We start from the raw sequence: 12,624 nt of genomic DNA, 5'->3' as shown, positions 1-12,624 counted from the left end.
GTGTTATTTGATTAAATTACATAAGTTGTGTTTCTGTTGGTTTTTTTAAAACAGTATCTTCCTTGCTTTTTTCTGAAGTTTTACTGTTTTACAACACCATACAAAATGTCTCTTTTATCATACAAACTTCAATGTATTTTATTGGAATTTTATGTGACTGATCAACACAAGTTGCAACATTATTGTAAAGAGGAATGAAATAATACAAAGTTTTACTTTTACTTTTACTTTTGCAAATCTGAATACTGTAATTAATCTACATTTGTTGACACATGAATATGCTTTGACCTACAACATTCTGTTGTAGCTCTGGTTGAATATTTCAGGCTGTTGTCCTCCAGTAAGGTCAGCCTCCACCATTGACATACTTGTAACTCCACCCATCTTGCCATTAATTCTGACAAGCTTCCTTGTTTCTGCTGAAGAAAGCACCCCCACAGCATGATGCCATCACCACCATACTTTAAATTAGTAATGGTGTGTTCAGATTGATGTTCAGATTAGTCATTTGCCCTCTCACCTTGCCACTCTCCTGTTGAGACCAGATTTTTAGAGTGCATGAGTAATTATTGTCATCATATTTGCCCACCTAAGCTGTCATTATATATAGCTCCTGCAGAGTTGCCATTGGGTTTTTGGGCCACTTCTCTGATTGTGACTATTGGCCAATCCATTGTAAGCTCTTCAAATATTTGAATATTGTTTTATAATCTAACACAGCTTTAAATTTCTCCACAACTTCATCTCTGACCTATTTGGGGTGTTCTTTGGTCTTCATGATGCTGTTTGTTCATGAACAATCTTTAGCAAACCCCTGAGACCGTCACAGAACAGTTGTCTTTACACTGAGATTAAATTACACACAAGTGCAATGTGTATATGTAGTATTCTACAGAGAAAGATGTTCTTCAATGACAAACGCATTACTAAATAAACCATCTATTTACAAAAAAGGTTCAAATGGCAAGTGCTGGGAATGACAGAACCCCTGGAGACCTGCCTGTCAGCCTTGTATACTGCTCAGATAATATTGTTTACTTGGATTACTGTAGAATATTCTACAAATTTTGTGAAAAATGCTTGTTTCATAGGATTAAGTGGTACATTCATAAACATGCAACAAAGCCCTAGAAGGTTAAAGAGCATTCTAAAATAATCAAGAAGTAAACTTTTTTTAGTTGGATCAATCTTTCTAAGCTTGCCAACAAAAGTTCACTAATGATGTGATGTCTGAAGGCAATTGGTTAGACTGTTTTATTTTCTTTTTAGGAATAACTAAAGTAAAACACATCAAAATTTATGATTTCAACATGACAATAATGTGAAAACGTTCAGGATAGCTCGCCAGCATGCAGCCCTGGTTCCACAGGCTTGCATGGATGTTCAGGTCTTTTTGCTGTAGATGGCACTATTGCTCTAAGGATTGTCTTTTGTCTCAGGACGAACATGGACAACATTATCAATTGCTTTGAGGTGCTGGAGTGGAGTCAAAATGACAAATTCATTCCCCTTATTACTGTGTTTCACCTTTTCTTTATGTTTTCTTTTTGCTATTTTTTTTTCCAATATTCCCAGCATTCTTCTAAAGTTTTAGATCAGGAGAACAAAAAATAAAAATATGTGAAGTCTAATATAATTTTGTAAAGGTATTGTAAGAATTTCATAATTTAGGCCTCACCAATTTTCACATCTCTTTTTAAATTTCACATATTCCTTAAGAATATGTGAATTTTTTTTTAGATTCAATAGCCGAAGGGTCTAAATGTAAGAGGCATTCTGTTGAAGAATCCTTGACTTAAGTAAGGTTAATTAGAAGCCTTTAAATATAAGCCCCGATAAGTTTTATTATTGAGTACCTCATAGTTCTCTCTCTTTAGTATCTCTTATGGTCAAGGCAGTTATATTGATGGGAGGAGAGCCATTGTGCGATGCTTTTGTTGCAGGGCTAATTTACTTGGATAGAAATGCTGATGCTGATTCGTCATAAGATGCTGAATATTATTTCATCAAGGACCCCCAAAAAGATGCCATTCATCACTGCGCTTCAATGATTTCTTTTGAAACACACACTCTAAGCCTTTTTTGTGAGCTTGGTAAATATGTTGTCACAGCGCACAAAGCCCGTTATTCCACGATCTGAAAACGTGATACGGTCACATTTTTTTGTATTCATCTGAAATACAGTACTTGAAGAAACGTGTTCATTCTGAAAAGGTTTGAAACGATGATGGAATGATTCTTTTACGTCTCCCGCTCATTTCTGGCTTCATTTATTCCATTATAGATCACGAAATTAAATCACGGACCCCGCTGTCGCAGGGATACAACTATCCCTTCCTAATTTCCAGTTGTCTGCTGGGTATTGTTTGGAGCTTCAGTCATGGTCAAGGGGGATGTCTGGACTGCCTTATCCTTTAATAAAAACGGTTTAGATGGAATGCTTCCTCGTGTCTGCCCAGGGAGATAATTAATGCATTTCCAAAGAGTCGACCAACCTTGAAATATTGAACAGTTTATTTTCCAGGTACACAGAGTTGAACATAATGGGGGAAAATATGGTCTAAAAAATGTTTCCCCTCTGTATATCCCTTTCACAAGTGACCTTAAAAATAAAACTTAAACCGCTGGACTGTTTTTTCACTTTTATAACACATATTTAAGTATTTAAAAAGGAAAAAACATGTTTCAGTTTTAATAAAAAATTAATTTAAAAAATGCAAATACACTAAGAAATGATAGATCAGATTAAACTTACCAACTTTGAGCATAAATCTGACCAAAACATTTTTTTGTGTGTGAATCAAGATGCACTTTGGTGTCCTGTTTTATTGGTTGAAAGTGTCATAATATTAGGGTGTTTACTACTCACTAAGCTGTTCATTTTTAGTACTACATTTACTCATTTAACAATTGTTTAGTTGTATAATTTCAATCTGTAGCGTATTAAGTCTGATTTTATTGCTTAGCTTAAAAACAAAAAAATAAGCATGTTGAGCAAAAATTAGAGAGGTTGAGAATTACCTTTTTTATATTGAGTTAGTTTTTATAACTAAGCCACAATATTTCAAGGTTGCAGCAACCATTTAAGTTCCATTAATGCTTGACATGTTTGATATGACAAACAACTTTGATGGAGAAAATAGTTTGCAAAGTCATTTATCAAAAAGTTGTGTATTAAGTTTCTTTACCCTTTAAAAAGTTAATTTTCCTCCCAAATGCTGATAATTATGTTGCAGTATTTTTGATAGATTTTTTTCGAGGGAGGGTTGGACAAGTTTAATTCTTTCGTTAACCATGCTTCAAGAGATTATGTATTGGGATTGTTGTAATCCATCTTGAAGGGTTTATGTTGTTATGCCCCTTGTCCTCATTACTATGACTCTTGCAAGAGACAACATGACAGACCAACATGAGTTGGTTGTTCGACACTTTTTAAATCTCCTTAGGTTGGCTTACTTGTTCTTACCAGAGACAGAAGTGAAGACAAATTGACTCTTTGAATGTTTTTTTGTTTTGTTTTTTGCTTAATAACCCATCAACGCTAAAGTCTAATCACTCATAACAAGTTATAAAAGGGACTCCCTTAAATTGTCTGGGATTTTCTTCCTCCATTTACTCTGCACTGAGTGCAGATTTAAGATGTAAGCAAGCGGATCTTCCTTTCTACTTAAGAATCACGGCTTTCATTTGGAGGTTGCTGTGAACTGTGCATCTTCCTCAAGCTACTTATCAATTTGGAGACTTGGAGGCTTTTCCACGGCTTTTAATGGACACCACTATTGTCTTCATTCATGGATTTAGTTCTTGTCACTCAAGTTGGTTGAAGCAGTTTGTTTTAAGCTACAAACTGGAGAAGCACCAGTCTGGCTTAGCTGATACAAATTGTGATTTCTGACCAATTTTTGATTTTTCTTTCTTTTTTTGTCATGTAAAGAATACAACACACATAAGACAGCAAATTTGCAGGTTCTTATGAGAGCAAGTTGGTAATTTCAACACATTCATGAAATTTTAAAATCAAATTCATCGACATATGGCCTGCTGGCCTCTGCTCAGAGCTGATTAACGGAAATTTGTTCTCGTTTTGATCTCTGCCAGATTGATCAGTGCATCTCTATCAATCAATCTTTATATTTTGAGTACTTTTTATAAACAACATGGGAAACGCAAAGTGTTTTACTAGGAATGAACAAGAGGCTATGAACAACACATAAATACCAACAAAACAAACTAATTCAACAAACTACGGTAGCTTAAATAAGGATGGGAAAATTAACCCAAATGCACAACATTGTTTAAAAAATATTGGACATTGGTTTGAACTTACTAAGGGAAGGCAGCTGTGTTTATAAGACAAACATGAAAAATACTAAAATGTTAAATTCAAACAACTTATTTAAAAGTTCTTCAATTATTGATAAAACAAAATAAGTGGATGTAGTAATTATAGTCAAACCAAAACTGCAGTAGAACTACAGTTATAATTAACTTTACATAAAATCAAAATATAAAGAAAATATTTATTGCAAACAGTTTGCTATTGGAAGACAAAAAGATGCCGTTTAAGTTGACTTTTAAACATATCAACACCCTGTGCTGTCTTCAGGTGAAGGCAGAAGACGACGATGATCCATCGCCTAAATCATAATCAATGAGGAATGGATAAGCAAATGGCTTCTGCTATCATAATGCACTTTAAATTAAGATTTGATCTAGAATAATTGATAATTTTGTATGTATTACTGTCATGAAGAATAGTACATACAGATACAGAATGGAAATAGTTATGTTTGCCTTATTAGATCTGAAGTAAACATAAACCTTATGCCTATTTGCAGATTTTTTTATACATTGGGTAACAAATAAGCATTAGGAAAGCACTAGGAAAAATCTTGGTATTTCTAGTGATAAATTCTATTTTTTGTTCAGAGTTGCCTCACAGAAATCACATAGCCTCACATTTGTAGTGAGATCTCCCCACTCCTTCCTCCTGTTCATCTCTCTTATGGTAACTTTTGTCTGTAAGGAGGGGGATATCTGCATTTTGCCCGAAGCACCGGATTTGTTTGTCAGTGTGCAAATTCGGCCGTTATCCGACCAGCCGATCGTTTCCTCTCCCCGCTTATCTCTCCTGGCCCCTCCAAAGTCACCGCACTTCTACACACAGTGACAGCGATCAGTATAGCTTTCAGACGCTTGTCTGGCTCAGTCTTAAGCGGGAAGTGAAGGCCCTCCCAGGTCCCCTCGCTGTCCTCGGGGCTTGTGTGATTGAGTGACTGGTGAGAGCGGGGGGCTAAAGATAATAAGGGGGGGATATAAAGACATGGGGAGATGATATGATAACGCCCCCTCCTCCCTCACTCCTTTCCACCTCCCCTTCACTTTTTCTTTCTGTTCTCCTCTCTGTCCTACTCCCCATTTTTATGCAGCGAGCCCATCCCATGCACCAGTGTAAACCAGAAGTGACATGTGACACCCACTCCCCAGTGATGTGCTGACAAGCAGGTACTAGAATAGGTGACAATGTTTTCTTTTTTTGCCAGACTGGCTTAAGTATGCTGAGGGGGATTCATGAAGTATTTATGAAATATATTATGAATCATTGGCTCTGTGTTTTCCGTCTGTATTTTAGGCAGTGGCATTTGATTTTTAATAAGTAAGCCTCAGAGAAGGAAACACGGTGAATAGATGAGGAACTCTTTTTGCATCCTGTGTTTACTGGTGTTTCCTAATAGTTATATTTCCATGTTTGCACGTTTTAATCCCAGCTCACAACCCTGACACACACACACACAATTAAACCTAAGTTTCTTCCTCTGATCGTAAGTGTTTCTAATGAGGGAGCATGCCAAAAAGAAAGGGGGATGTACTTTTGCTCTCTGCAACCAACAATTTTGCCTTTTTTCTGGTGTTTTTGAAGCCTGCAGTGGTATCTAGCTGTGGCCTTGATCAGAATTACATTGTGGAAGATGAATTAAGTGCTTTTTCTTTTTTTTTCAATTATCCCAGAGGTTGGCAAACATTAGAGCATCAGCTTAGTCCTGCAGTGAGACTAAAGTCTTTAGTTTTGTTCCTCTGTTTGTTCTCCTGTTTGCTTCATTTTTTTCTGTGTGTTTTCCGAAAGCACATAAAATGACAGAAAATGTAATAGTTTATTAGATAAATAGTTTTAAGCTAGGCATTGGTCATATGAGATACTCGAGTACAAATACCATGATTTCATGGGATTTACACAAAATGTAAAATAAAAACATGATCTGATTAGTTTTATTTAAAATAGAAAAGCAACCACTATTCCTGGATGTCGCTCAGTTGACATTACGTTGATCATTGGCAGGTGTGGCTAAACATATGTATAAATTGTTGGAGTAATTTTTTCCCTATTGTTATTTGTAAAAATGAACAGTGAATCAGTGATGTTTAATTAAAAAAAACTAGCTATTCCTTATTAGCCAGGATTGCTAGCCTGAAGTCTGCTGCTTTACAGACACACCCCTTGTAGCTTAGCAGGTGTAATTTTTAAACTATCATCTTTATAAGAGTGATATAATGCACTCCTATAATTCCTACACTATGTATTTTTTTGGTATCAGAAATATTTCCAAAAAGTCAAATTTGTCATTGTTGTAATTGAGGAAAAAAATAAAGTAATTTTAATTCAGTCATTCTCAGTGCACAGCAGTAAGTTGTGGAGGACATCTTATTTATTTTCACATCTTATTTATTTTGAACATGATAGAAGTATAAAATCACACACATGAACAAGGAATGCAAAAGACACATATTTTTGTACTACAATAATCTTAACATGCTCGAAAATAATTAGGAAGAAGTAGGAAACTTATGAACTCCTACTCCATAAACTCATGTAATATTTTCAGGCCCTCATTATTAAAATAAATAAATAAATAAACATATTTTGAACATATGTTTAACATATTTTGAGTGACCAGAGTCACGAAACTCTGGTCACTCTGACACACTATGGCACGTCAAACAGACTTTAAACCATACAAATAGTTGAATGGAAAGTCTTAGCAGCTTGGATGTGGACTCCACTAATTGACTGACTGGATTATCAGTACTATCAGTATAAAGGGGAAAAGATATCTAATTTTTCAACAGCTGATCAGCAGTCCACAGGAAGAAGTGGGAGAGGGGCAGCACTGTGTTACTCCTATGTTGCTTCCACTATTTCTCTGCCATTTTATTAAAATAATTTAAAATTGCCTGAAAGTTATGAAGGACAGTTTTTGTTGTATTTATGCTGTAGTGTTTCCACTTTTACATGTCTACCTCAGTTAATTCCCCTTGGAAACATTTATTCTACATACTTCCTTTTGTATACTTAAAAAAATTATTATTACACAATTGAGATTGTTTATTCTAACCCATTTTATTTTTTATTTGACCGTTTTAAGTTGTCTTCACTTCTCCACCGTAAGCATTAGTTGGCCATTTCTCCTAATTTCCGAACTGCTGGTGCATTCCAGCGCAGAACCTGCAGACACCCAGGAAACTGTGAAGTGCATTGGGAAGTTCAGGAGGGCACATGTTGGAAAGGCTTGGAAAAGAGGCCTAACTGGCCTCATCAGCATTTCAATGTGTTCCGCATAGTGAAATGACAAAGTATACATAAATATATAGAGATAATGATCTGGCTAAGTCTCTATGTGTGCTGCTGCATTCTTATGCTAATGGTGAAGCAATTCAGCACCAACAATGGACACATTACAATAAAAGGCAAAGCACTAAAGGAGATGGCCTTCTGTGTGTGTCCACTGATGGACGCGCATGTGCACACGCTCAGCAGGCCCAACTCCTTTCCCTTTGTGTCTAGTTTCTTCTTTTTTTTATTACATTTTTCAATTTTAGATAACAGTCCAAGAATAGACATCAAACAGAAATGAATCATAAATCGAGGTCAGGACTGAGCCTCTTTCCAAAGCAGAGGAAGGGTTAAAAGTGAAGGTATCTTTAAAAAAGATGGGAAGACTGATAGGTGAGGAGTTCTTCTCAGCAAAGGGATCAGTGAACCATATGTAGGTGCCCACAGGCTAATGGGCCGGTTGGTCCCTGGCTTGCCAGGTATCCAGCAAGCACACAAACACATTCATACACACGCTCTCTTTTTCCCTCCTTGTCATCCTCCAGTACCCACCTCTCCCACCCCTCCTGTGAAAATACCTCCTCCACTTTTCCTCTAATCTCACCTTTTTCTCTGGTGCTGACCCGGGGAGGCCGGCTTTATTCCCCACTGCACGCCAGAAGCCAGCGTTGTGATCGGAGCCCGGGCCCCTGCGCTGGTTCTCCTCTCCTCTCCTCTTTTCTTGCCCTGGCTACCCATCTCCCCGACGGCTCTACTCTATTGATTTACTCCTCCAACCAATGCTGTCTGTCTCTGTTTTGCACCACCAGCACCCAGGTCCCTCATCTTTAGAACCTTCGCTCTCTCTTTATTTTTCTATCTTTTCATACTTTCTTTCTGTCCCATCCTGCACAACTTTGCTCTTGGTAAGACAAAACCTGACAGGATGAGAGAAGACGACAAATAAGAGTGATGGGAAGATAGTCTGGGAGGGAAAATGGGGGTTTTGATTTTTTCTTATTAGAAGCACTTTCATATTTTAATATTGGGTTTAATCGCACTCTTGTGCCTTAAAGAAATAACCATCAGCCTTCAAAAAGTATACAGTTCCTTCTCCATCAAAGTCCTGCTTGATATTGCTCTTTTGTTTGGAGTTCCCTTGCAACCCCTGCCTGTGCTCTTCACTCACACTATCCTGGCCTCTTTCTTTATGGTAACAGTTTTTAAGCTTATATTGACTGATCTTACCGATCAGTCATTTCTACTTTGCAGTAGAAATTACTTTTTAGGGAAATGCACAACTGGTATCACAGAGAAATGAGAATAAAAAGCCTCCATCAGAATAGTATTCTTCTACCGTCAAACTCTCTTCCAAGAGTTGAAATCCTGTATCAATGTGGTTTAATTTAGAAAGTGTATAGATTTTCTAAAAACATGTCTGGCTTTTATTTGTATTTTAAGTATTAGAAGAAAAATGGTAAAATGGTTACCAAAAAAATTTGCGTGTCTTTGAATTTCAGTTCAAATGCATATGTTGATTAAAGTAATTGTAACTATTTCTAATTTATTCGAACAGTACCAATTCATAAAGGAAAATAAAAGAATAAAGGTAAAGAAAATTACATCATAAACGATAAATGTATTGTACGACTAGTCATAACAGTTAAGACAGAGTTAAAATAACCCACAGAAAATAAAAGCATACATTTTCTGTGTGCTGTTTTGACAGGGAACCCTTTTTTTGGGGAAATGTTTTCAGATGGCAACAGTTTGAATTAGTGATTGACTTTTGTGGGCATTAAAATTTCTGTCTGAGGTAATGACGACAAAATTGGATTTTGTCATTTTTCCATTAAGCTGCAGGAAAATTTAACCCATCCTTAGTGGATATTTTTTGACTCCTGTTTTGTGGTCACAGAAATATAATGTATATTTCTGTCATCAGTATACATATGGCAAGAGTTGTCATAAAACTACTTTTTCTTAGATCAGGGAGCATATAAATATTAACTAAAAGTGGGCTGAGATTGCACCCTTGAGGAACCCCTTATAAGATTTTTGATTAGATTTATAAAGGGCACAATGATAAAAGAACATTCAAATTGTGACTAATAGATGTAGATAATACATTAAAGCAGTTAACTAACATAAAAGATGAACATCATAAAATGGTAGCATACATCAGGTTAAAACATGGGATGTTTTTCACTACAGTGTTTTTTGCATATATTCAGATGAAGATAAATGTCAAAATTCAAATACTACTAATAGCTACTGGGCTTTACAAACATGAAAACTAGAGTTTGTTATTCATCACATGCTCAGTTTGTCATCTAAACAATGTCATGTTTAGATGACAGCAGCTCCTGAACAGATATCCTTACTGATTCACACAAATACCATATAAAAGCTACCAATAAATTAGGCAATGTTGATTTTATATTTTGCAAATGAAATGACAATACAAAAATATAGTAACTTGAATTGTATACTCTAAAGCCACCCGATCCTCGGTTACCAGCTCATATGGCTCAGTTTGATTTATCACGTTGTCGTTGCTGATCTTTCGCCTTTAATGTTTTCGACATTCACCTCTTGAAGCCTCCTCAAGGTATTTCGTGGAAGTAAAACACAATGCAGTGTGTACAGAAGCCACCAGAGCACCAACCTGTGAGCTAATGAGAGGCCCCATGCTGTTATCTGAGGCTCAGGCTTTTCTGCAACTGCTGCCTTTTCTTTTAGGGGAGAGAACACACACGCGGGGTACGTCGCTCACATATGTTGCACGCATACTTCCTTTAAAGGAGGGTTTCTTTAGGATGCAAAGGTCTCATAAAAGTCTCAGTTATACAAACGGTCGCCCTCGTGCGCACACATGGACTCGCACACAGCGCACAGCAGACATAATTGAAGGATCCAGCGGCACCAAAGACCACAGTAAAGCAAAGGCTCAAATGACACCCTCCTGTGGCAGTCTCAATTGTAGCTGCTCCTCTTTGTCTCTTAATATATCAAATGCTTTCAAAAAGGAAACTTAATTGAACAACCTCTCAAAATTTGTTACTAGTAGGGGGGAGCAGAAAATGCAACGCAACAATTTTTTCTAGAGGTTTTTTAAAAAACCTTTTATTTCCTTTGAGTGTGCATGTTTTCCTTTGTGCTGTGTGTGCTTGTGCACGCATTAAACACCTACCGTGCAAAGATGCATTATTTAAGATGCTGTTGTGATACTTGCGCCTGCTTAAAGGTCTCTGCTTCCTTTAAACGCCATGCCGCGTCAGTCAACCTCTGCCCCCACATGTGGGGAAACTAGAGTGGGACCTGCTGGCAGTGATCCACATATAAGCTGGGAAAATCACAGCTGGGGAGGACAAGAAGTAATATAGATAACCTTTCAGTTAAGCATACAAGTAGCCATTTTTCTCAGCATTATTATTTTTTTTTTTCCCCATCACATAAAGTTTTAGACATTTATTTTGTGGAGTTTTATGATAAGAAAGCATGTAAAATTTTTAGGCATCCATTTGCGATTCCTGCTCACTTAGAGTTTGTTTAACACTTTGCTTTTGATCTGTTTGCCATTTCTTACAGAAAAATGTAGCAGGAAAAAAATATAAAAGGCCAGTTTGCAATTACATGGAGCCGGACATGAGAGTTATTAAACCTAACTCACCCAGTCGCTCTCCTACTGCTGAAAAAGCCTGTTACAGAACACAGCATTCTAAATTTTCTATAGTTAATTATTCTTCATGCTATGCCACCAGCCGTGTGTGCAGGGTGGAAAGGAAAAGCTCGGGAAAGTAGAGGAAATAAGCATCTGCGGAAGATCTTCAGGGCCCCTCATTACACTCTGCCCCTGGGTATTTTTACGCCTTTTATTTCCCATCTAATGAACTGTTTACATTTTTTTATTCCTGCTTTCTAGGCACCACAATTATTCGACTTGTCCTTGTGTCATTCCTCTCATGAGGCTGGGACCAAGGAGGAGAGTTAGAGGTCACTGAATTAAGATTATTTTGATTTTATTTTAATTGTTGGATTTCTTTTAAATTTGTTGAGGTATTGGTTGCAATCCGTTTCAGATTGAAATTTGATTTATATATATATATATGTAATTACAAACATCTTTTAAAATGTTTAAAAGATTGTTTTAGATTGTTTTATCTGTTGTTTTATAGAGGAACTTCACAAATCTTTCCATTAAAAGAATCATGATATATAAGCCAATAGACTATAAAGGATTTTTTCAGACAGAAAATATCCGTGTATTTGTTATAATTAGATTAAGATCATTCTCTTCTTAGAGGATTATGCTGAACTGATTAGCATATCTGATATAAATTGTTCCTTGTGCATATGTAATTGCATTTTGACGGGCATAGAAGATTGCTTTTTCTTTTTTCTTTTTTTTTTGTCAGCCATCATGTCAACAGAGGTAAAACGTGTGTTTTTGACAGGACACCGGCACCTCCGTCGCCGCATTTGACAGGATGTGTAGAGATTTTTTAAAGGCAGGCCACTTTGCATAAAGTTAAGATGTATCTTTGTACTTTTCTTGTGTGCTTCCGGGAATAGAAGCAGTTTCTCACCCTGGATTAAAAAATGTGATAAAAGACAGACCTTTCAAAAGGATTAAAAAAAGCTTAGTTTTTTTCCTTGTATGAGCAATAAGGTATCTTCTGAAAGCACTTCTTCTGTTTTAGATTGCAAAGCCTGATTAGTTGGTTTTCTCCTAATATGCAGAACTTTGCCTCAACATACTGTAAATAAAGAAGAGAAGGTTTTTACTATGCACAGATCTGATTCCTGACCTCGAAACTGAGCTTCTTGTCATTTAATCCAACAGCAAGCTGATAATAAAAAATGGTTACCACATGAAGCAGTGTTGCACCTGCTTATATTTTACATCAAATGGAAAAGCAGCAATCGCTCAGGAATCTGTTGTTTTCCAGAGGGGGAATCCAAAAAAGCCGAGCGCATACTGTAGGTACGGGGGAAGTGGTGGCGGCGCTTTCATTTCCGTGACATTTTCCATT

General features: G+C 36.6%; 1 protein-coding gene across 4 annotated transcripts in view; it reads left to right on the top strand.

Annotated features, from left to right (window-relative positions):
• Positions 1 to 12,624, top strand: part of vti1a (vesicle transport through interaction with t-SNAREs 1A) — a 144,077-nt gene that overhangs the window by 9,862 nt on the left and 121,591 nt on the right. The gene's annotated exons all lie outside the window — the stretch shown is intronic.

The sequence above is a fragment of the Xiphophorus hellerii genome, chromosome 10, assembly GCF_003331165.1.
Source record: "Xiphophorus hellerii strain 12219 chromosome 10, Xiphophorus_hellerii-4.1, whole genome shotgun sequence".
NCBI lineage: Eukaryota > Metazoa > Chordata > Actinopteri > Cyprinodontiformes > Poeciliidae > Xiphophorus > Xiphophorus hellerii.
This window is presented reverse-complemented; position numbering and strand designations above follow the sequence as displayed.